Genomic DNA, 27,700 nt, shown 5'->3' with positions numbered 1-27,700 from the left:
CACAGTCAGATAATAGTTCTGTGTACTGTTCTTGTAACATTAGCTCTTTTTAATAAATAATTCTTTTTATTGACTTTTATCTTCTCTCCTGTCAGCTACATGAATGACTTTATTTCATGCAGACTACAGTATGATAGTTCATGATTATTATAGTGTTTTCATGCTGAAAATATCACAGTGTTAGTACTTTGCATGTTGTTATGATTTTGGGTTCAAAAATCTCCATAGATGTCCATGTTAGTGTCAATTCAAAAAGTGGAAGCCATGTCAAAGAATAAACCAAACAAAGAAGAAAAAACAAATGGGATAAATTTAGGATTAGACTCATGATTTATTTCTTCTTAAGAAAGGAGACCATCAATGAGTTTTATAAAGAGTTTGTTAAATGCATAATTATGCTTTTATTAGAAACGGTCTGTCCCAATCTATCCTAGGTATAATTCTCATAGAGTTACTCACTCTTTGTGCTCCCTTAGCACCATATATAAATTTCTGTTATACCAGCAATCACATGATTTTACAATGATTTGCTTATGAATGCTTCCCCTCTACTCTCTAGGTTATGGATCCTCTAACGGGGACTATATTATATCAGTCTTAGGATTTCTCTCATCAGTACTAGCACAGTGCCTAGGACATATCAAGTGAGCAATTAATTGGATTTAATTTAATGTTGGCCTTAAAATTTTCCTGTAAAGTAGGCTTCCTACATCTATGTAATTGTCTAAATCACCTGGGGACCCAAATCTCAGAATTCTGATTCAGTAGGTCAGAAACTAGGGAACCTTACTTTCAAAATCTCCTCAAAAAAAAAAAAATGATAGAACCCTACTGAAGGGAATTTGGCAATCACTAATAAAATTTTGCATGGATTTACCTTTTGACCTAGCAATCACATGTCTAGGTATCTATCCCTAAGATAGACTAGCAAAAATATGTAATATTAAGGGAATAAACAAGGTGCACAACAATGAATAAATGCTTCCTTTGGTGTAAGAAGTGGAAAAATACATACATTGCTAATACTCTTTAAAAGAAATAATGGAAGAATAAACTACAGACTAATAAAAATTGTTGCCTATTAAGGAGGGAGAGAATGGGATATAGGAACAAATATGCAACCAAGATCTTTCTCTATGTACTTATTTCACAGTTTTGACTTTGTTACTACATAAATGTTTTACATTAATTTAAAAATTAAATTAAAAGGAAAAAACAAAGCAACTTCAAAAAATAAGAAAAGTAGAATATATTGAAACAAACTGTGTGTCGACCAAATGGTTAATAAGTTAAAGTTTCTTTTTATAGAAGAATTACAACCACATAGTTAAGTATTTCAAGTCAGTTTTTGACAGTACATTCCTAAAGGGACATACATACCAAGGACAACACACACACACACACACACACACACACACCCCTAGCATAACTAGTATAATTATGTTTTAATTGGCCAATATATTAATATAAATGTTAAAGTATTAGAAGAGTGAATTTTCAAGATAAAAGAGATACATCTGTAAAATCAAATTAAATAAAACCTATAAACTTTGATTTAGAAATATCAGTATGAATTCATAGTTCATTTAACTTTTTCTTATAAATAACCTATTTTTAGCTTTGTTCTACAAAAGTCTAGAAGAGCAATGAACACCCTTAATGGAAAAATAATACAAATAAATAAATAACCCACAAAACGTAGTCTCCAAATTTCATTTATCACTAAAAGGAAATTTCTTGGAGAAATGGCTGATTTAAGGTCTCAGGAAATGTATGAGATGAACCTGGGATGTCTTACTGTGCTTATAAAGACTGTCATTTAAGTGGAGACTTAAACACCTACCACTAGCAAAGATGGGATAACTTGAACTCAAAAGGAACAATGACAGCAATGGATAGAAACACATGTAATATCTACAAATCTGTGATTTCATACTTATATACACACAAATCATTGGTTATCTTTGCTGGATGCAAAATTCATTATTCTGAGAATTGTTATAAAAATATTAAAAAGGGCAAGACTATTCTGCCTTTCCTCTAAGAACTGTATCTCAGGATAATCAAATAGTTGATGAATATCATATTAAAAAATAATAAATTTCAGTTACTTAACAAAAAAAAGAATAGCTCTACTTTATACAAAGAATCACAGCTAATAAATGCAAGAGCAATGATAGAATTAAAAAAATTTACTCAGGCAATGATTCTTGGTAAATGTTAAAATCATTAGTTAAAATGCTGATGAAGAACAGTGCAATAGAAATTTCAGGCTGCCGTTATCTGAACCTACTGATTTTAACATCACTGAAAAGGAGACACAGAAACATTAATACGGGGGCGCCTGGGTGGCACAGCGGTTAAGCGTCTGCCTTCAGCTCAGGGTGTGATCCCAGCGTTCCGGGATTGAGTCCCACATCGGGCTCCTCTGCTATGAGCCTGCTTCTTCCTCTCCCACTCCCCCTGCTTGTGTTCCCTCTCTCGCTGGCTGTCTCTATCTCTGTCAAATAAATAAATAAAATCTTAAAAAAAACAAAAAAGAAACATTAATACGATAGAATAGGTGGTAAACAGCACTATCTCTTCAATATTCTTGTTATAAAATTTTTATCATGAACCTGAGTTTATCAAAACTTTAGCTTTGAAAGTAATATTACACTGAATGTTAACTAACTAGAATTTAAGTAAAATTTAAAAAACAAAACAAAACTGTAGGCCTAACTGTTGATTAGCAAGAAATACTGGAGAATAAAAGAACCTAAATAATACCACAGGAAGAAATCATCTAAATCCTGAATGTGGTATATTCTACAGGACAAAAGATTCAAGTCTTTCCAAATAAATGGCATGCAGATTTAAAGTAGGGAAATGAACTGTTAACACACTAAAATAGCCTGAGAAGCAATATCAGCAGAATGCAATGTATGGGCCTTGTTGGGATCCTGATTCAAACAAACCAATCATAAAAAGACAACTTTGAGACCATGTGGAAAATTTGAATGTGAACTGGATATTAGAATGAGAAAAGGAAATAATAATGGTACTAGCAGTTACTTTTTAAAAAAGTCTTTATCAGAGATACATACAGAAGTATATACAGGTAAAATTGATATGATATCTGGAATTTGCTTTAAAATATTCAATATCTGGAATTTGCCTTAAAATATTCAATTAAAATAAAATTTGAGGGGAATATATGAAACAAGAATGGAACAATGGTTACTGTTGAAGTTGAATGATATGTTAGTAGACATTTATTATACTATTCTGAACATTTGTGTAAGTTTAATATTTTCCATAAGAAAAAGTTGAAAAAGTCTGTTTTAGATTCTTTGACAGAAATAGTCTCCTGTGAAATATAACTAAAACCTTTTAACAGTGACTACAGACATATCTCTGTGTCATGATCTTTACCACTTATCATGAAATACTACATCATTTTCTCTTAAGATCACTTTTAATGAAAAAGGGAAACTTACACCAAATAAAATCTATTTTAATTTTCTGTGCATTCAATTAAAAAACCTTAGTTCTCAGAAAAACATTATAACATGCCACATCGATGTGTTCTACTTCATTTTCTAATATTTATGTAACAGTAATAATACTGAGTCATCTTTGTAAAATATATTGTTATTTATAAATGTTCAAGAATAAATTTTACATTGTATTACATTAAATGGATGCAAATAAAATTCACTAAATACCTGGTGGTTTCCTCACATAAAACTAAACTGCAGTTTTAATAAGCAAATTAAGCATGGCTTATGTTGCCATTGCCAACATTATGGAAAGTAGCAATATCTTCTTGACCTGAATGTTAGACTATAGTAAAAGAAGTTAGGAACCCAAGATTTATCAATATGTGGTTCAGCTATAGCAGAACACAAATATTTTGAGATGACAAATTTCCTATCTTTATTCCTTCATTTTTTTCTAATTTTGAATTAAATCCATGAGAGTTATCAGAAAAAAAAATTCTATATCTGGCCAAACATCTGGATCCCCTTATCAGTAATCTTTGTGGCATATTACAAATTAACCTCTAACAAGAACCAACAACTACTTAAGAGAACATCAACGTAATATTTTAGAAATATTCCAATGCTAAACTTATCTAAGTTGCAGAAACTGGCTCACCAAGCCCATTTCTTCCTCTCCCCAGGATTATAGCTAAACCACACTTCCCAGCCTCTCTTTAACTTACATATGAACAAATAACTGAGTTCCAGCTAATGGAATGTGATGGCAATGGTGTGTTCTCTCCAGCAGTATCCTGACTCATACAGCTGAGGTTTTCCTTTCTAAGAGTAATATTTTTATGCTAAAGGATAGATTTTTTCAGACTGAAGGAATAAATCTCAATGTTTAAAAGTATATTGTAAAATTGATATATTTCTATGTCAAATATATCTTATGTACCTCTCCTGATTTCCTTGGCCTCATCTGTCTTCTAGACCCTGGGATGCTTGCTCCACCTCATCTGCCACCCAACTGACTAACTTCTTTCAGGTCCCCTCAATTCCAATCCATGGGACCAACCAATACCTTGACCCAGAGCCAGGGTACTACTCTTTGGCTATATCTCTCAAAGCCAGGCCAACCAGGCATACATCTAGGGCCCTCATGCTTCTCACAACTTTTGTATGCAGATTAAGCATCACAGTTCAGGACATAGGATCTGGCTTCCCAACTAAGTCTTAAACATATTTGGATGATGCAGAACAGAAATGCAAAAAGCTAATTTCCAGGGGACGAACTTTGACTAATGGGAAATAAAAGATAGATGGAGCCAAACAGATGAACTTACTCCCCTCTTTTCTCTCCTACGTGTGTCTCCAAAAATAATTTCTTCATACAGCCTATCTGGAGACATCCCACATGGCCATGCAGATATATTTGGCAAGATTGTGGCCCCGTCAAAGTTTAGCAAAAAGCAATAAGCTGAGTATACATCATCTTACCTTGCTTCCCATTTTTCCTGCCTTACTTTCTATTTCCTTTACTCATGCTACCCTAAGATTGCACCAAAATCTATTTACTAGAGAATCTGGCCTGAGACAGTCCCTACTATTTATTAAAGGGAACCATGGCTCTCTGAAGAAATAGTTGATTTGACGTGTGGGGCAAGAATTACAGAAGATAAGCCTGCATTATCTAGTAGTGTCAGAAAGGAGGGAGAATAAAAAGACAAATGGTATCATGATAAATGGACATAGGATCCACCTTGAAAATGTTCCCAGTAGAACATGGAGAATAAATAAGATTTGGAACTCACCACCTGAATTTACTGATTAATTTTAGTATCACTACAAGTGAGACAATCATATGCTGTTGATCACCTCATATGTAATATGAAATACATAATGCCACTATAAAGTATTCTTCATAAAAAAAACCCTGATTTTAATCAAGCAGAAATCATAGGAAATAGAAAAATCTGTTTATGAGGCCATAAAGAAGTAATTGGCCAAATATGGAATGTGGGACACTCTTCAGGATAGTGATCCATTTTATTTCATAAATCTATATCACTAAAAAAATAAGGGAGGAGTGGGGGTTCCCTTTAAATGAAACACAAGAAACTTAATAAATTACAAAGACTTTGTTCAAATTCTGATTCAAATAAACATTTATAATAAATGATATTTGTTAAGTAATCAGGGAAAATGGGGTATGGACCAGATAAAATATGATATGCTAATTTTGCTAGATGTGATAGTATATTGTCATTATTTTAGGTAATTTTTCTAGAAAAAGATGAAATGAGATGATGACAGGGATTTACTTTAAAACATTGCAGAGGAAAAGAAGGAAAGAAGGAAGAAATTTAAAAAATAAGAAGAATGAAAAACTTTAAGAAGAATAGATGTGCACCTAACAACACAACCTCAAATTATGTGAGGCAAAAACAAAAAGAAATGCAAGGAGAAACAGATGAATTCACTATCATACAGACTTGAATACCCCTTTATCAGTAATGGATGGATCAAGCAGGCAGATAAATCAGTTAGGATATAGTTGAACTCAACAGCATCATCAATCAACTAGATGCAATTGACATCTAAAGAATAGATGATGATCCAACAACAGCAGAATACACATTCTTCTCAAGCTCCAAGATGGACCACATTCTGGGCTGCAAAACACACTTGAACAAATTTAAGAATAGAAATTGTACAATGTCTTTTTTTTAGCCTACAATGCAATTAAACTAGGAACAATAACAAAGATAACTGAAAGCCACCAAAATATGTGGATACTAAATAATACACATGCAGCAAAGAAAATAATCTCAAGGTGAATTTTAAAATATTTTGGATAAATGAAAATGAAAATACAACCTATTAAAATTTGTTGGATGCAGCAAAAGCATTGCTTAGAGATAAACTTATAACATTGGATGCATATATTAGAAAACAATAGGTATCTAAAATCAGTAATCTAAGTTTTCACCTTAGAAGACCAGAAGAGAATGAATGAAGTAAATCCAAAATAAACAAAAAAAGTTTTTTCAATAAAAAATAAAAATTACAGCAGAAATCAATAAAAGTGAAAACAGGAAAAATAGAGAAAAATCAACAAAGTCAAAAGCTGGTTTTTGAAACTATCAATACAATCAATAAGCCTCCACTCAGGATAACTAAGAAAAGAAAGAGAGAGAATACAGTTATTAGTATCAGAAATGAAAGAGGTAATATCACTATAGATCTTATGAAGACTAAAATTATAATAAAGGAATACTATGAACAATTCTATACCCACAAATTTGATGACCTTGATGAAACAGACCAGTTCTTTGAAAAATGTAATTTTCTGAAATGCATACAGGAAGAAATAGACAATCTGAGTTGGCCTGCTTCTATTAAAGATATCAGATCAATGATAATAGCATCCTAAAACAGAAAGCCCCAGGCCCAGATGGGTTCACTGGTGAATTCTACTAAACATTTAAGGAAGAAATTTTACCAATTTTCTACAATCTCTTCCAGAGAAAATACTTCCAAATTCATTCTATGAGGCTAGTATATCCCTAATACAAAATCAGACAAAAATATTACAAGAGAACTATAGACCCATATCATTCATGAACACGGATATAAAAATCTTCAACAAAATATTAGCAAATTAAATGCAACAATATATAAAAAGAATTATACACCATGACAAGTGGAATTTACCCTAGGTATGCAAGGCTTGTTCAACATTCACTAATCAATTAATGTAATTCATCATATTAACAAGCTGGAAAGAAAAATCATATGATCTTATCGATAGATACAGAAATAGCATTTGACAAAATCCAACACCTATTCATTATAAAAACTCTCAGTGAAATAATAAATAGAATAACTTTTTCAACTTGGAAAAGAATATCTACCAAAAAAATCTACAGTTAACATCATATTTAATGGTGAGACATCAGAAGGTTTCCCTTAAGATTGAGAACAAAGCAAGGATGTTTCTTCTCACCATTCCTTTTCAACATTGTATGGAAGTCCTAGTTAATGCAATAAGACAAAAAAAGGGGGGAAAAGTATACACATTAAGAAAGAAATTTTAAATTGTCTTTATTCACACATGACATGATTGTCTATGTAGAAAATCTGAACTAACCAATGAAAAACTCTTGGAAGTAATAAGCTATTACAGCAAGTTTGCAGGATATAAGGTTAATACACAAGATTAATCACCCTTTCTATATACCAGCAATAAACAAGTGGAATTTATATTTCAAAACACAATACCACTTACATTAGCACCTCCAAAAATGGAACACTTAGTTATAAATCTAACAAATATGTATAAGATTTACATGAGGAAAACTACAAAAACCTGAAGAACAAAATCAAAGAACTAAATAAATGGAGGGCTATGACAAAGATGTCAGTTCATCCCAACTTGATTTATAGATCCAATACAATCTCAATCAAAATTCCAGTGAATTATTTCATGGATATTGACAAACTGATTCTGAAGTTTATATGGTGAGGCAAAAGACTTAGAAAAGCCAATACAATCATTATATGTATATATGTATATATAATTATATGTATATATATGTATATATAATTATATGTATATATATATATATAATTATACCTCAATAATGCTGGGATGATGATGATGATGATAAAGTTAAAAATCTTCTTTGTCCTTGGTTGGGCCTTTGGTAAATGAGAAATCTATGGTTCAAGAAGGTTATCACAGTTTTTCTCCTCTTTTCTTCTGACTTAAGCTTTAATTCCCTCCTCCCTTCCATTTTTATAACCTATGATTTTGACCCTACCATGTTCAGAGAGGTGGGACTGGGAAGGAAAAAACAAGAAAACTTCTTACTGAACTAGCACTAATGTAAAATGACTTTCTGCTCTCTGAACTTAGCAGGTTTAAAGCTCATTATCTCATTGACTCTTCCATGGGTTCAGAGAACACACTAGGTATATTTGATTCCAATTTCTGTGAGAAGTGTATATTCCTCTGGCTAGTTATTTCCCCCTCAATCTCATCATTACTCACTGTGATGTTATCTGGAAGGATTTAAAATAGCTTAAGGACAGCTCTCTCTCCTACATAGCCTATATCTGGTGTATGTGAAACACACACAAGTCCTTTACTGTATTGAATTCTGCATGCACAGACCAACCCAAATCAGTGAGCTTAACTCCAGCATCAGCAGCTTGGCCATCCAACTCCAACTCTTTAAATTTCTCAGCTGGGAGTTTAAAACAAAACAAAACAAGAAAGAAAAACCAACTCTACAGTTTCACTCAAGTCTGTAGGCATCACAAATTAAGTACTCTGAATGGTCTCATTGCAGTACCCTCATTAGATAATTGGAGGTGAGGCACTTATAGCCAAGTTCTCTTCATGCCTCTTCAAAAATCCTCTTCATGAGTCTTCCTGTCTCAAATTTTTACACTTGATGTAGGTAATGTATATTAGAATCCTGTAACTGCTTTTGGCTCTCTATTTTGAAATATCTAAAGGTTCTGTCATCCAACTCCCTTTGCTATCTGATGGCTATTGATTCAGTCAAAACACTTCTTTTAACATCCTATTATAAATAGGTTGAAAAAAGGGAGTGAAATAGAATTATGCTTTTAAGGAATTGCTTTGGTTGTTCTATAAAAATAGATTGTAAAGGGTGGTGGCAAATGTGGAAGCACAGAAAAGCCTATTAGAGCAGTTCAAGTGAGAAGTAATACTGACACAGACTAGAGTTGGGAAAAGAAGTTACATGCCAGATATATTTTCAAGGTAGATGTGATAATCTTCATGAATTCTATAAGTTGTAAAGAAAAGAGAGGAATCAAGGATAACTACCAGATTTTCATCCTGAGGAACTATGTGAAGGGTATGCCATTAACTAGATAAAGACTGGGGCAGTAGATCGTTTAGAGAGGTAAAGAATTAAGAGTTCAGTTTTAGACTTGCTAGGTTTTAAGTGACTATTAAATATCCAAGTAGGAATGCCAAAGGTACTGTTGGATATAAAGTCTAGTGCTGAAGAGAGGTCTATAAATCAGGGCTAAAAATATGTATTTGTACATTATCACCATTTAGGAAATATTAAAAACTATAAAACTAAATGAGAATACCTTGGAATTAAGAGTAGCTAATGGAGAAAAGAGCAAAAGATTTAGTGCTTTCAAGCACTTCAAAATTCAGATGTTAGGAAGATGAGGAAGAACAACCAAATAAAACTCAGAAGGGATGGCCACTCCCAAAGTCTCTGAAAGGGGAAGCAAAATATTTAAGAGTGGTCATTAGCTAAAATGGTAAAAGGCATTATCTCCATTTCCACATATTAAAAACTTAAGAATTGAGGGAGACAGCACATATAGTTGTTGGTTCAAAGTTCATCTCATGCCATGTAAGACAGTTTATATTCCTCACCATATAAACTTCTACAACGTGATCCTTGTAGAGGATCATCTAAGATTTTATAAAGCTAGCAGAAAACTCTTATTACTTTGTCAGCATATAGCAGTGTTACCCTATTTTTGAAAGTAACAGCATTATAATTATAATAATTGTTTAACATGCCTTTATCTATGGGTCCCTGAGTCAGTTCTAGGAGATGAGTCTCATTAAAAATAAGTAATAATACTAAATTAAATTAAAAGAAAATAAGGTAAAGTGTTGCAGTACAACCAGAAACAGAAAGAGGAAAATATGTAATTTTGCTTTACTATCTGCATTCATCTGTTTGCTCTCCAAAGAACATCTGACAGACAATGTTCATTTTTAAAGTTGAGTTACCAGATTCAAGCCTTAATGAGCTCCCCAATTAACTCTAACAGGGCTTTCAAAAGATGGACTTTGACTTCATCCATTTAATGAACAAATCCAATCAGCCGCCCTGTTAGTGAAAATGGAAAAGAGACCCCTTTGAGAATGATAAATAACTAACTGCAGAGGAGACTTGCAAAGCATACTACTGTGGAAGCTATTTTATATTCAATCTCACAATTGATTTTTTAAAATGGATTGATAATAGTCTCTGTCTATGACGAACCTGCACCTCAAACTCTGATGAAATCTATCACACTGGGATTCTGTTGCCTCTCAGCTAAATCCATGGAACCAGATTCATGAGAAAACAAATGTCCATTGTTCAAATTACATTCCTTTGATGGGAAGCTGAGGCATCACCCACCTTTATATATAAGTTATAGGCATGAATTTCTTGTGTAAAATGGCCTTTGGTTCACATGAGGTGGCCTCTGAATACTAATGCTGAGCAAACAGAAGCCTAATAATCTCTGTTCAAGTTAATAAAGGAACACAGTGCATTATAGAATCAGAGTGTTAAATACAGATCACTGGAATGGGAAGATCATATCTTATAGCCTTTGTAGGATATTAATCCAAGCATTCCCCTAAATCCTAGTAGAATTAAAAACCATTGTTTATATATTAGTATTGAGGGACCTGACTGCTATGTAACTAGGGAAATTTGCCTGAGATACTCCTCATCATCTCTCAATTTCAGTTCACATTTCAACTTCTTAATGAACTTTTTAAAATTCCCCATTCCTAGACTCTCCCTTCTCTGCTTGCACAGATTCATGTCACATTAAGAGCACCTAGTCACATCTTCCTGTGATCATCTACTTATGAATCTATTGCTTACTATCTGTAAACTTAATCTTTACTCTGTTCCCAGAGCACGGGTTAGTCCTGGTTCTCCCCAATCATCTCTGGAATAAATGACTGAATGAACATGACCATGTGATGTGGTGTGGTATAAAGAGTCCTGCTCTGCAGGCAGCATTTAGTTCTCAGTCCCTGGTTAAGCCTTCAGCTCTACCAAGGAAGCATATATGCCTATGCCATTCTTACTGTAGTGGACATGTCTTTTTCATAATACTTTTACTATTTGGCATATGTACATACACCCTCAACACCAATCCCAGCTGCTATGAATATTGGTTGAAAACAACTCACAGCTGATATCTTCACCAGAGAAGAAAACTCCCCTGGCTCCTCAATGCAGACCTCACTTATTGCTGGGAACAAAGGGAAAGCAAGGATATATAAAAAGCCAGCCTTCTTCACTCAAGGTGGGACAAACTCTGTGGTACAAACTCTGTTGTACAATAGGTGTGCCAGAGCTTTCCTAAGTGATAAGAATGAAGCCAGTCTCCAGCTAAGACTACATTTTTGCTTAGTTTTCCTCCTGTTTAGTTCTGTTTTGCCCACTTACCTCCTCCTCCAATTAATCACTTGAACAAGGATCTTCATCTCAGGTTCTACTTCAAGGTATTTTACCCAACATAGCTGGTACTTGAAGTGGTTCTAAGAAGCAGACACTACGGCTGGGATTCTGGAGTGGATGTGGAATATTCTGGCTGGATGGCAATGAAGACCTATCAGTGATGATAGGTGTTGTATTTATAGTTCATGCCATGCTGTAAAGGTGCAACTGCTAAGACTTTCATCTTTTGTGAACTGTAAAGGGACACAGGTGAAAGGGAAGCATTAGCTGGTACTATATTTTGGGTTTGAGAGGTCAGGGAGAAATAGCAATTATAAGGACTATGAAATTTGGTAGTTGTTCTTAAGTGCCACCGATTCATTGAAGAAAGAAGAGGACAGGTTCAAGTCTATTAATCAACAATTTACAGCAAAATGTGAATGTCTGAGAGCAGCATTTAAAAAGATGCTTATCTCCTGCAGCCAGAGGACAGACATAGAAAATCAGTCATAAGACTTAACTGAAAGAGAAGATCTTCAGAGAGAGTTGGATTCCCAGTCAAGTCTCTTATGCCAAAGCAAGGGCCATGATAGGGAAGGAATAGGATCATAAAGCCTATGATGGAGATGTCTGGATAAATGAAAATTATAAGGTTGTTTCAAGAATTAAATGTTGCCATCCATGGAAATCATTTAACCATTTCTAGGACATGGGATATATTTGACCATGTGGCTGGTAATATTTCTTACTTAAACAAATTAGGTCTGGTTTTCTTTTAAATCTGACCACTTTGGGCAGAACTGATTTGGAAAGATGACACAAGATGAGTGGGCAATTATCTTAATCTAAAACTTTTATAGAAGATATCTCCAGACTACTCTGTCCAATACAGTAGACTAGAACCACATGTGCCTATTTTAAATTAAATTCTAATTAAACTTTAATTAATTAGAATTTGATTTAAAAATCAGTTGTGTATTTCAATGGCCATGTTTGGCTCAATAACTACATGTGGCTCATGGCTACTGCAATGGATATGGCAGATAGAGGATATTTCCATCATCACAGAAAGGTCCACTAGATAGTACAGCTTCAAATTATGCAAATTTCACAAGGTAAAAGAATATCCTTCTTTGAGAGTGATTCATAAGTATAGTCGCTAATGGTACTTATGCCTACATCAGGGTGTGTTGTCCTTAATTGTCTTGCCTTCTTATTCCTCACAGACAAAATTTAAATGAAACAATCCTCACAGAACTTTGATCTTGTTGAGTGTGACAAAAAGTGTTAGTCTATGTGGTAGCATCATTAAGAAGAATATCACTTACAAGATCTCTATAGTCATTAAAAAACATTTACATTACACTGAGTTTGCTAATTTCCATTAGGATTTTCCCTAATTATAGTAATACAGTCCTTCAGGTATAATTTGAATATAGTGACAATGCACAAGCCAACTTAGATCATTTTTAATTTACTTTATAATATTGTATTAATCCTTTTCCCATTTAATACTTCCTATCATAAATTCTGAATCCTGCTGGCAACTTCCTATATGTAGATTGCTGTATTTATGCCATTTGCAAATGATCGCATTGCTTCCATGTAAATGATCTTATCTCAGATTTAATTTTATCAAGAAGAAAATATGCCTTTCCTATTTCATTTGCACTTACAGCATCTTGAACAATTGATGGTCAATTGCTATTATTGGTTAGAGGGTGGACTTATTTACAAACAGACAGGCTCTGTGTTTAGCAATATTATAAACTACAGAAGTGATGCAAAAATTTGCTTTTTTATGTTTGAAGGTGACAAGATTAATCCTATTTCTATTCTTTAATCCAATCTAATGATAAGAGCTGTTTTGTATCACCATCATTTATTAATTGTGCAAATCTATATTAAACAACTAATGTACTATTAGTATGACAATTACATTCAGACTTCCTAAATCAGAACTTTTTTCCTAAAAATTGCTGAATGCTAAATTTCATTTGACTACATTTTTCATTTTCTAGCAGTTACTTTGGTGTAACAAAGGCAGGGACAGACCAGATAGTAGATGTGATCCTTGCCTTTGGTCAGTAAAAGTCATAGGCAAAAATCTATAGCATAAATATCACAAATTTACATGTTGCACATTAGGACAGAAAATGTAGATATAGAAAATACAGAAAAGCATGAAAAATAATTTCAAAAAATTAGATGAGGTAGAAAAAAACTAGATATTCATATCACGGTTTATTGTTTTGATGGATGGGGAGTAGCCATGCACAATCCTTTATGTAGAAAATCTCAGAAACAATGAATTGAACAGCTTTTTCTGGAGGTCCCCTTCGAACCCACAAAATATGCACAAGTATAGACTTAACATAAAAGCTTGACCTATTGGGTTAAATAATAATTGCTTACATGGTATGATTTAACAACTACTAATCAGTGAGACCAGGCTATGTTTTGTTGCAATAACAAATAACCTAATCTTAGTGATTTATAAGATACATGTATATCTATCAGAGGTCAGCCACTGCTCTGCTACACATTATTTTCACTCTAGGACCCAAGCTTATGTAGCAGCCTCTATTTGGAATATTGTTTGTCATGGTGGCAGGAGAAGAGAAATATGACAAATCCCACATTGGCTTTTAAAGATTCCATGCCTCTTCCTCCCATACATACTTCATGGTCAACACCAACTGTGTTCTCACTTCTGAGTTTAGTAGGACAAAGATGTATAAAACTCCCTTAAAGAGGGGTACAACAAAGAAAGAAAATAAAATATTTGATGACAGTACTACAAGCTATACCACAAGTACCAAATGGCCAATTCATTCCACAATACACATATATATCCCTTACTGCCTTTCCTGATTGTTTTCATTTCATCATATTATCTTTAGCAGATTTCCATTAAAATTTAAATATGCCACTTTTCAGATTCTGAATCTGAAGGGAATTTGCAGTTTTCTGGCTGTGCTGCAACAGAGCTTTCCAATCCAGATTTAAATACCAGTATTAAAATGTCAGTAATAAAACTGATATTTTAAGTTGTTCCTAACTTCCATGTCTGTTTCCTCTTTCTTATATATACCAGAATTTGGGAAGGAGAACAGAGTGACTGAGAATAGCCTCAAGCCCCAACAGCTACCTGACCATTTCATTCATAGTGTCTTGGATCAAAGAATACCTTTCTCTGTAAAGGAAAGGAATCCAAAAGAGGATTTTACATGTTTTATCCCATTTAATCCTTATAAGAACCCCGTCCAGTAAGCATTATTATTGTCACTTAACACATAATGAAACTGAGACTCAGATAAACTAAGTCAAATGCTCAGGGCAGGGATTTAAACCTATGCCCTGTCAGCTACCTCACCTTGTTCATTCCCTTTAGTGCCAAAAGTGTAAGCATCATTTAAGACCCAAATATGATATCATATTCTTATGAAAATCTGCCTCACTGTCCATCTTCCAAGCTGAGTTAAACATCATCCCTCCCTCTATTGTGTGATTATCTCCTTCGCCAGCCTGTGAGCCTCCTTAGGGCAAGAAAGTTATTTGTCTTTGTATCCTCAGGGCTAACCACAATGTTTGTCATTGGCCTCATCATTAATATTAATATTAATAAAAATCATAAATAAATGACTGAACTATGCAGGTAGCTTCAAGCTTGGTAAAAAAATATCCAAATCAATGTATTAAATCAGATATGATACAAATACAGCTGGATCTGGATATCATTGAAAAATTTAAAGATAACAAAATGGGACTCAACTGGCCTAAGTCTTAATTGTGTCTCAATCACTATATACTATTGTCATCTTGGCACTTTATTTTTCTCAGCTATTAAATAATGGGGTAAGAATTGATGATTATTAAAGCCCCATCAGCTCTGAAATTCTTTGCTTCTGGGAGGAATCTCTTTATCACCAAAAGCAACTCAGAAAGGTATATACCTGTGGATCCCTTTGCTACATCAACTAATGTCAAGATCAACCAGTGAAATCAATCTTTCTCAAATATACTATGTTACTTCTGTATTATAATATATCTATTAGGTAGGCCATTAAAATTTCTTCCATTAGCTGGCCTGACTTTATCAATTCAATCCTATCTCTCATTTCTCATGAGAACACAAATAGCAACATCATATAAGGCAACAAGTCAACAACTTGACTGGGAACCTAAAAATTGAATACAGGAACAAGGCAGAAAAGAGATATCAGAGTAGATCTGGGAGAAGTATAGAAATTAGGAAACAAGACGTCAATAGGGAGGGGACATAAAAATTGAGGGAAAACATGCTTTAGGTAGGAAATCTTAAGTATACTTCTATAGAGCTAGGAGAAGTGTCAGTCCAATGAACTTATCAACTCAACAAATATTATTATATACTTATCATATGCCAGGTACTTTCCTGGATACTAAAGATTCAAGGGGATAGAAAAGAGACGGGGGAAGGGGAAGAAAATAAATAATTAAAATACAATATATGTGCTATAATAAGAATACAAACAAAGGACTTTGGCACCAAAAAGAGAGTGCAACTAAATCTTCCTGAGGAAGCCAGAAAAGCTTTCACAGAATTTGTGATATGCGAGCCGAGTTTTCAAGAATTATAGGAGTTTTTTAGATATGAAAAGGTTTTTCCCAGAGAGGGAACAACACAGGAAATGATATAAAGAATGAGGGGCCATATGTTTTGATGGAACACCAGGAGTTTTAAGGTCACTGGAGATCAAGGTAAGATGGACATTAGGAAGAAGACACTGGAGAGGAGGCCATATGGTGAAAAATTTCCTTTGTCAATGTGGTAACAATGAGAAATTTGTAAGGAGGCAGTTCCACCCATAGAACCAAACAATTGCCAATCCTGCTCTAAGCCCCAGGTTTCAGAAAGCTTCTCTCTGACCTGTTTTCCAGTCTTTCACCTCTTATAATACAAGAAATCTGTGGGGCCAAGTGAAGGCTCCCGCCTGGAGCCCTTCTCAATGCCTTTTCCCCACCTTCTCACCCTCCCAATGCCCACAATCCCCTTCTACCCTTCCATTCTAAACAATACTCCACTATTCTGAACCCTAAACCCACTTGCCCAAATGCCCTCAAATCCACTTCCAGGGCCTGCACATTTCCTTCTGCAGCTCCATGCTCTCAAACACAGACCACACTGCTGGTGTGTGCCCTTCTAGGCATGGGGAGAAGATCAGAGGGTGCAGAAACAGCTTCAATTTACATTTACCCATGCAAATGTTAGTGTCAGGCTTATAGGCAGTTCTCAACTTTTAACCATTTCACAAAGTTATATTAACTATAAGGATAATTTGACTCCTACATATGAATTGTCATAGATATTTGCGCTAAAATTAAAATCTGATTTTTTTACTAGTCCCCATGCTGATTTAGATTGTCTCCCTGCACTATCAAGAAAGTAGTCCTTCAGTCTTTTAAAATTTTATAAGAACCCTAGAATGCCAGTATGTCAAGAAGTACACTCGTCTTGAAGAGGAAGGACCTTGGGTCTTCAGAAGAGACTTCATCATAACAGCGCAAGTGAACAGATGTAGAATGAGCAAGTATTTTCCTACCTCCCTGATAGATTTTAATGTGGCTTTCTTCTAGAACTCAAATTCTTGACCTTGGCTCTGCTGCACTGAATTGATACCTTCTTGAGCTGTCTCCTGACTCTGCTTTAATTTTCGATACTAGACTGGAATACTACAGAGACTTCTTGTTTCCTACCATTCACCCCCATCATCCAACCCAAACTCCACCCCTTTTCTTCAGTTTTATTATTACCCTGTTGTCATTAGCAGCTGTTGTTGCCTTATCTCCCTAAGCCTCCCAATATAGGACAGAACTATCATTGCCAATAGCAAACATCCAGTAATACATGACATTATGTTTTTGCAAAATTCAGTATCTTCAACAACTTCCCCATGATGGAATACATTCCCTCAGCCCAGTTTCAAAAGAGCAAAGAAAGCTTTTATTTTTCTCCTTAATTTTTAAAGGGCTAATTCTCACATTTAGAAGACAAGAACAGGGCATCCCTTTACAAGGCAGCCAATGCACAGCTTACAGTAACTGGAGAAAAGCAGTAGCTGGAGCACAGATGGGCTCCGTGAGAGTTTGATTTGCTTTAACATCCTCTGTGCAGTTGTCTCAACTGGCTTCAAAAAGTCAGTTGTTGGAAATGTAGCTTATGATTCAACTAAAAGTAGTCACTGAAGCATATGTTCTTGGTTGTTAATATTTATTTCAGAAAAAAATGAAGATGTGTGTATTCATTCTTAAAATACTTTACATTTGATTGTGGTTGTAATTTTTGACTGCACAATCCATTCGATGGAAAAACAAGACAGATAGCAAAGATGTCTGTGATTTTTATGGCTTCCTGTTTATTCACCAGGCTCCTAATTTCTTTTTTTGCCTACACAGTTATCAAGGAGAATTAAAGCTTCTGCTCAATCTGGCATGCAGGAATAACTTCTTCAAATAGGTTTTGCTTTGTGATACTGAAAATGCATCACTGGCGTAACTTTCTAATCAAAACTTATTTCCAAAGTCATTTTAAGGCACAAATTAAACCAGTCTAGATAATGGGCCAATTTTAACATTAGATTGTCTTTCGGAGACCCAGGGAAATGAAATGGAACAGTGCATTTTAGCCCTTAAGACATCATTGGTTAAATGAAGGAGGATCAGACAATGGAGAGGTGAGTATAGTATTTCACAGCAGGGTGAGTTAGGGAATTCTGTCCATAGATCTTCCAATCCCATTTTTAAAAATCAATTTAAAGTAAATTTCATGTCTGAGACTTAGGAAACCTACCGATACTCATTAAAACGACTTTAAGGAGAATAGGGCGAGGTGTCTGGTTTAGTTCTTTAAACAAGGAACATGAACCTTTGAAGGAAAAGCTAAAAAATGACTTTTAGTTTTGAAATCAGCTTTATTGAGACCTGCTGAGTTCATTTTTACTTGCTAATGAGATGTCAGACTTTAAAAGCTCCTAAGTGGTCAAGGTGAGTGCCTACATTTATCTCAATTCCAGGCACAGGCCCGGCTTCCCATTCTCTGTATTAAAGAGAAAAAAATCTTTCTAAGCTTAAAGCCCACAATGACAACAGCTCTGGCTTTGCCACAAAGCCAAACTGTTGAGCAGAATATTAAGTGATAAGGGCTAAACCCACCCTAAGGTGATGACTCTGAGTTCATACTGAATTCAATTAAACAAGCTTCATTTTCATCATTAAATTATTTTGATGGGAGTCCTACAACTGCTAAGGGAAGAGCTAGCCTTCAATATAATTCACAGAGGAAATGTCCTTGTTTAGTAAGTCAAGGTATAAGTGGAGTTAAAAGGAACCTCTAGCGTAACGTCTCATCTATTGCTTGCCATCCCTACCACCACATTTCGGTGAAATGGATTTCATTATTCCTAAATCATGCTTGACAAATTGATATCAAATCACTCCTAGAGCATGTCACATGACAATTCACTGTTGCAAGGGTATTAAGAAAGCTTGCATGAAATAGAGATGAAGGAATATCCCGTGGCCATTATTGTAATAGATGACTGACCTCCAAGAAGCTGAAGCATATTAATGTCTAACCCAGATAAGTTATTTAGAAACCACTGGAATTTCCCTGTATACTGGACACCTCACTGTATCCAAGAATTCATGCTTTTTATGAATTTATTTTGTATCCACTGAATACTTGTGAACATGGCTTTTTCTGTAACTTAAGTAAAAAAGGACAAGGTAAACACAGCCCCCAACCAGTAGCCAACATCAAGAAAAATGTGCAAAATTGTAACATAGCAAAGTCCTCCCAAATTCTCTGTGGAATCAGGTGAAGTAATACAAATTAAAAATGGTCATACATACATATATAAACAGCCTGGTTAAATACACCTATACATATACAGCCACCCCCTTTAAACTATGGCTAACATTTACTATGTCCCTGCTATTCTAGTAAGAGTTCTTGAATATAATATTTCTCACAATCCTCTCATCAACCTTGTAAGGTATTTACTCACCTTACTTCACAAATGAAAGGGGTAAATGATTTACTCAAAGCCACATGGCTAGAAAATGATAAAACTAGGATCGACTCTTTATCTTCTGCTTTCAGATTTCATGCTTTTCCCTCTACATCTTATGAATTAAGTTAGGATATTCTACTTAATTAAAATTAGCCATTTATGGGTCACCAATTTTCTAAGGATTTAGAAAAATATACTTAATAATAAAGCCTGTGATAATTGAAAATACATCCTCTCTGATGATCTGGCTCTTTTGGAGCTTAGTGTTTCATTTGAAACATGGTTCATCCTGCTGCAATCCTGTAAATGTAGGCAGTACAGAATACTTAACCAAATGTGCATAGGCCAAGACATTCGCCAGTAATTTGACTGCATTTTTCTTAATTTTGAGTAAAATCCAAATGTCCACATTTATTTATCATTGGCAGAAAATACCAGGGAGTGTAGAGAGTCCAATTATTCAAATGTTTCCATTACTCAAATGCTAGATTAATAGAAATGTAAGCACCTTGAAGCTGAGGATCTTGTCTTATTTTTATTTTTCCCTTGTGCTTAGCACAGTCTTAGCTTATAAAAAAATGCTAAATTAGTATTTTTGAATGAATAAACATGGAACCAGTAGTGTAAAGTCCTAGTTGGAACCTCATGAGAGTCTGTGAATGAAAAAAACATTACATGCAAAAGAAACTCTATAGTCCCCTAGCACTTGAACATAATTAAAGCTCATTGTAAAATTAATAGCAAACATTTACATAGTGTGTTCTATTTGCCAGACACTTTTTTAAGCCTTTTAAATATATCTCTTCATTTACTCCCTGAAATAATCTTATGAAGTATGTATTTTAATTATGTATATGTATGTCGCTCCTTTCTTCTCCAAGATATTAGGCTGCTTTAAAGGGACTAGACCTTATTCCTCTTGTAAGTCAAGCCTCTACCAACCTGCTTAACACATAGTATATGTTGGATAAGTAAATAAATTCATGAGTAAATTGTTTTTCTCTGTGGGGAAGATATTGTAAAGATCAGGTCACAGCCATGAGTGCCTTCTACATTATGCCTAGAAGATGACTGTTTGAATTGCAGCTACCACTACAATACTCACACTTATTTTTGCAACTCTGAAATTTATTCAAGGACTGAGCCATTCAGAATTACTCCCTAACCTATCATCATGGAAAGTCCTTTGAATCTATACTCTATACTCTATTGGATCAAAAAGGATATCTGCCTGTAAAACATGCAACTTGCTCTTTCATAGGATAAGACTAGAGTTAATAGTTAATGATAAGACAAGAAAGCAGAAGCCACGCAGAAATTCTTAGGTGTATCATACAGTCAGAAAGTTGGGAGATTAGGCTGATCTTGGGCATGTGGTCAGATTTTGGTTACTGGGAAGAGAAGTGAATATATGTCAATGTTTGAGTTGACAAATACTAAGAGACAAAATTCCTTGGTTTGTTTGAAGTCATAACTGAAGAAATACAACCAAGTGATGAGATCATGAAATTAAACATGAGTAGATTTGGATAATTTCTTTAGGAGGGAGGACTTCTGCCAGGATATAGTGGCAGAAAAAGTTCTAATTGGATGCAGAGACATACCAACTAAAAGGCTGTTTATGGAGATACTATAGATGTGGTGAGAAAAAGAACAAACAAATGAAAGAGAAATAGTCAGAATTTGGTAAATGAATAAAAATAAACTGGTAAGGTAAGTAGAGAATCAAGGATGATTCCAGTAAAACTGCAAGGAATTTCAAGTCTTAGTGATGGGGAGGAATGGCAAAAATAGAAAGCTCTAGAAGAAATGTTAGTTTAGGAGAAAGATGATAAGTCCCTATGCAATTATATTGAGTGTAAGGTGATCCATCCAAAAGCATATAGAACAGAAAATCAGAAAGCCCAGCATTAGCCCTTAGAGTCCACAAGAGAATGAAGATATTTTAATGTCATCTAAGTCAATAGAGTAGAAACTTCAAAGAATTTCTCAACTGTCAGATGGATATTTTCAGACCAATGAATGTTGAAGTGTCCAGACAATGGCCACTAGTATTTTTGCTTTAGAGAAAACTGGTGGACCTCTATGAAGCCTGACCACTCCAATCTTCTACCTTGCCTCTAAATGAATATAAAATTCCTGGAATCAATGACATTTCTTGCTTTCCATTACATCCCTAACATATAGAATATCACCTGGCACATAGTAGAACCTCTACAAATATTTATGAAATGAAAAGAAAGGGCAGGGAGGGGTGTGAAGGAAGGCAGGGAGGGAGGAAGACAGGGAGGGAGAAATACCACAAAATGCTACTGATTTGCAGCAGACCATGAGATAGAAAAAATTAGAAGTGCTTCTACAGTTTTGCTTTAAAGATCTCTTTATAGGATAAAAGCATCTCTAGCAACACGACACAAAAGATAAAATAACACTGATTGATTTAGAAAAAGAAACACATGTGTTTTCCATACTTTTTTCCCCCATACCCACATTACCCTCAGAGGTCTGCTATTGAAAACTGACAAAGAGTGAGAAATAATGGTTGGGCACTTAAACCATTTAGAAAAGCCTCACTTACTTCCTCTTTCCCCATATAACACATACATGCACAAATACTGATTCTGAACACATTTCATCCCTCAGCTATTTCATTGTACAATGGGGACAACTTAAGGAGACTTAAAGGTGAAAAATGAATTTTATACTCTCATAAAAAGTTAAAGTCAGCCCATCCATGGCTAAGGTGATACAACTGTAGCTAGTAAATATTCTTTTTATTAATCTGTTTAAGTGATCTAGAGAGAGAACTGTCCCACCATAATCTTACCTTTGTTCATCAGATTTTATGATTGCTTCTTTTAGCCACTAGTCATTAAAGTAACTATAGGATCTAACTCATCTTTACCAAAAGGAAAATTATGTAATATGAGGACAAAGGGTTATAGAAAACAGAAGTTATGTCCTTCATCTAAAAACTCTGAAGAATTACAAGTTCCAAATTCCTTTTTTAATGAAATGTTTAAAACTCAGTTTCAGCTAATGTCTTATTGTTAAATGAAAGTTGTGTTCACTATTTTTGAAACATACTAAACTTATGCAGTAAAATCTTCCTTTATCAGAATTTAGAAACCAAGGATCCTCAAAGTTAGAGGAAATTTTATTCACCCTCAAACTTCATGCTAAAGAAGCATATGGACACACATTACTTAGAATCTTGGTGACCAGTGCCCTGCCTTGGAGAATAGCAGAGGGAATTTAAAGAAAGATGGCAAAGAGAGGTCTAAGGTAAAAGCTGGGAACAATCCACTGAGGGTTTGTTTCAGAAGTAAAAGTAAACTGAAACTGATTGAGGATCAGAAGTGGACTTTGGAAAATTCAACCATGAAGCTCCTGAAAGTTATGAGTAGAATTAGTGATGGATACAAAGAAAACTGTGCAAATGACTAAGCAAGGATATTATTTTCTCTTCAGGAAAAGGAAGTATAACCATAGTAACACTCAACAGTGAGTAACATTTGAATAAGTATAGTATAAAGACTTAACAACTAGTTATTTTGCCAATAATTGTTACAAAATTATATTAAAAGCAAGTTTTTATCCTCCCTAACAGAAAATCAATGGATAATGTGGACAAGTGATGAATCAAAAAAACAGACACATACCTACAGGCACCAAATCCTAACATAAGGAAGGATTCCTTAAGTGGACAAAATGGAAGGCGAAAGTCACGTTGGGAAATAGGTGTGAGCAAAATAATGGTGCTGGGAATATGCAAGTCAAAAAAAAAAAAAGAAAGAAAATAGTCCAAGTAGCTCATTGAATCTATAGGCCTGCCCCTTCATTAACATATACTTAAAGATTTGAGTATTTCAAATTGAGATTTGAAATACTACAATTTTATAAAAAAATATAAATTAGGGGTGCCTGAGTGGCTTAGTTGGTTAAGTGTCTGCCTTTAGCTCAGGTCATGATCTCAGGGTCCTGGGATTGAGCCCTGCATCAGGTTTTCTTCTTGGCTGGGCATCTGCTTTTCCCTCTGGCCCTCCTAGTGTGCGCGCTCTCTCTCTCTCTGTCTCAAATAAATAAATAAATAAAATCTACCTTCTGACCAAGTTGGCAAAATAGGCAGGGTTCCTGACTTTGCACCCCTCACAAGAAAAACTAACAACTATTCAAGAACAAGATACCACTGAGAGAATCCTAGACCACGACGGTGAGGCTGAAGCATGCCCCTGCACCCCAGAGGCCCAGACAGACTGAATTAGAAGGTTAACAGAAACAGCTACAAGTTGAACTCATTGCCCCTCCCCCAAGCCAAAGCATACCCTGAGGAGAGATCTCCCCTGAACCTCCAACTTCTCTAGTGGAAAAGAGAACCCGGGGGGACAGCCAGACCTCAGCACTGTGGATTGCTTTGTGGAAACCACTACACTACCAGATCCAATGGGGATTGCAGGGGAATATGTGGGGCTCAACCACCGGAAATCTGACTATAATGGAGAAGTGGGGAGGATCTTAGCAGACTGCTTTTATACCTGCTGTACCCAACTAGTAATCCCACTAAGCAGTTTTGCTCCTCTGAGAACCACTCTGAAGGTACTCTCTGACAAGGAACTTGGCAGAATGCAGATCTCCTCAATTCAGATTCTTAAACAAGTAGTTTGTCTAGCCTTAGAGCCCAGTTTAACTAGGCAAGGAGCTAAGGTGCAGCCTCACCAGCTGTGGAAAGTGTCTCCTGGCTATATCTGATCATAGGGAACACCTAGAAGCCATGTAACTCAAGCTGAAAGGTGGGTGGGTAGAACTGATCACCCCCAGAACAAACCCAGGTGTGGAGGATTTCCATGGTATGCACAGGCAGAGTCATCAATTCATTCCTAAGGCCATGTGTAGCTCCCAGGCCCCCACCCCAACTGGAGAGCTGTTTCAGAAATTGGGAGTTGTTTGGAGTAGTCCTCCCCTTCAAACTCAGGCAAGGGGACTGAGATATAGCCTCACCCATTCAAAATGTGGCTCCCAGCCCCATCTGACCAGAAGGGCTGGCAAGAACACCTGGAAGCTGTGTGGCCCAGTCATGCTTCAGCCAAGAGAAGAGCAGAAGAGCTGACAGTTTGCACAGCAAAGCCAGTGGAATTGTTCAGCTAGGGAACTTGGAGCACAAGTTACCTTGAGTTAAGATAATGAACAAAGAGATTTACCAGCCTTAGAGATGCTTATCCTTTTTGGGGAGAGGCTTTATTGATAAATAGGTTACAATGAAGTAAATAGAGTGATGGTTTGTTGGGGAATAAAAACTCAAGCAGAATCTCAGTCTCTCTCTACCCCAGCTCTAGCTTTCAGTTTCTGCCTTCTTACTGGCCAGTTTGGATGATGAGGCCTTGGTGGGCATGACAGGCTTTCTCGGGCCCTTGGAGGCTTCTGTCTTCCTGGCCAGGGGTTCAGGCACTGTCTTAGACCCACTGCCCCTAGGAAGAGCAGCAGCCTTGGCTTGGGCAACCACCTCTTTAGGGACGTTGTTTTCCTTCTTTTTGTCTGGAGAAGCAACACCGTTCTTGTCCTTGGGGACCATGGATTTTAAACTCTGACACCCAGCTTTTGTTTCCCATGACCTTTGCCATCTTGGTTGCTTCTTCTGCCTTTGACCTTTGACTTCCCACTGGGGCCAGTGGCACTGTGAAGGGCCTGCATGGCCTTGTCTGGCTATTGGGAAGCCTTCCTAGCCTCACTTGGTCTTGCCTCTTGGTCTTTGGTCTGGTCACCTTTCTTTGGAGCCTTTCCTTGGCTGTACCTGGTTTGGGAGGAAATGTCCTCACCTCCTTTCTTCCTGGATCCCTTTTTCACCTTGTGTGGGTTGGGAGGGTCTTTCTTTGCCTCCCTTGGTTTCTTGGGGCTAATGTGCAGCCCAGCTCATTACTAAATACTACCTCCCACCTGCCCAATCAGGGAATCTAACCAGCGCATGGTTACAGCACTGCTTACAGAGGCACTTAAACAGAGAACACAGCCTATGGCTTTCCCCACCTGCAGAGCAAAATCTGTAGAAGACCAAGGAATTCAGTGCATACTCTTGCCTGATTTAGGTCCCCAAACAATGAGCTATACAGGCCCTCATTCTATCCTGCTCCTTCCTACCAGGCTGGACTAGAAAATCTAGACAATCCATGGAGCCCATCCTATACATCCCTTGGGTGGAGAACCAAGCCAGAAGTCCTATCCAACAGTTCTCAGCTAATGATACACCCTCCCCATTCCCATTCTCAGACCTCAAACAGTTGCCTCACCCCAAAATAGACCATAATAGCAGGCCCCACCTGCCCAAGAACATTACCAGAAGATATGCCCAGAAACCCAAACTGGGCTGACTGGATAAGATTCATCTCTGCCAAAGCAATGTAAAGTCTGGAAAAGGAACCCAATTACTCAAATGCAGAGATACTAATGTAAGGAATGGGGTATCATTAAAAGTCAGGTAAATATGATATCGCCAATGTAAACTCTAATAACTGATCTTAAAGAAACGGAGATCTATGAACTGTCAAAGAAAGAATTCAGAATAACCCTCTTAAAGTTTAATGAACTGCAAGAACACACAGGCAACTAAATTAAATTAGAAAAACAATGCATGAACAAAGTGAGAAATTCGAGAAAGCCATGGAGACTATCAAAAAACAGCAAACAGAAAGCCTATAGGTGAAAAATACAATAACTAAACTGAAGACTTCAATACAGAGTTTCAAAGGCAGACTTGACCATATGGAAGTAAGAATCAATGACCTGGAGGATAGGACAGTAGAAATTATACAGTCAGAGGAGCAAAAAGAAAAAAAAAGAATAAAAAAGAGTGAAGAAAGCCCATGAGACTTATAGGACATAATGAAAAGAAACAATATTCACATTATGGTCACTCCAGAAGGAGAAGAGAAAGAGAAAGCGGCAGAAAGTATATTTAAAGCAATAATGGCTGAAAACTTCCTGAGTTCTCTTCTAGGGAGAGAAATGGGCATTCAGCTCCTTAAGTCCCAAAAGATTCCAAATAGTTTGAATCTGAATAGGGCTACACTGAGACACATTATAATCAGTCCAAAGTCAGAGACAAAGAAATAATTTTAAGAACAGCAAGGGAAAAGAGAGAAGTTACATACAAGGGAACCCCCATAAGACTACTGGTGCATTTCTCAACAAACATTGCAGGTCAGGAGAGAATGGGATATTTTCATTATATTGAAAGACTAAAATGGTCACTCAAGAGTATTTTTCCCAGGGGCGCCTGGGTGGCTCAGTCGTTGAACATCTGTCTCTGGCTCAGGGCGTGCTCCAGGCGATCTGGGATCGAACCCCACATCAGGCTCCTCAGCTGGGAGCCTGCTTCTTCCTCTCCCACTCCCCCTGCTTGTGTTCCCTCTCTCACTGGCTGTCTCTCTCTCGTCAAATAAATAAATAAAATCTTAAAAAAAAAAAAGAGTGTTATTCCAAGTGAAGCTGTCCTTTAAAAATAAAGGAGGGAAAAAGGTTTTCCCAAATAAAGCTGAGGGAGTTCATCACCACTGGATCTGCCTTACAAGACATGCTAAAGGGAGTTCTTTGAGTGGAAGTGAAAGAATGCTAATTAACATCACAGTGACATAAAAAAGTAGGGTAAAACTCACTGATAATGGTAAATATATAGTCAAATTGAATTGAATTCTGTAATTTGGTAGTTGAATTCTGTAATTTGGTAATGATGGTATATTTACAACTTCAGTTTAAAAGTTTAAAAAATGAACACAGTAAAAATAACCATAATTACAATAATCTGTTATTAGTTATGTAGTATAAAAATGTATAAATTATAAGAGCAATAACCAAAAATTGTGGGGAGGAAAAGAAATAAAGTATAAAATTTTGGAATTCTATTGAAGTTAAGTTGTTATCAGTTTAAAATAGGATGTTACAAGTTAAAGAT

Source organism: Ursus maritimus, unplaced genomic scaffold (genome assembly GCF_017311325.1).
Source record: "Ursus maritimus isolate PB19 unplaced genomic scaffold, ASM1731132v1 scaffold_16, whole genome shotgun sequence".
In the NCBI taxonomy this organism is placed as follows: domain Eukaryota; kingdom Metazoa; phylum Chordata; class Mammalia; order Carnivora; family Ursidae; genus Ursus; species Ursus maritimus.
This window is presented reverse-complemented; position numbering follows the sequence as displayed.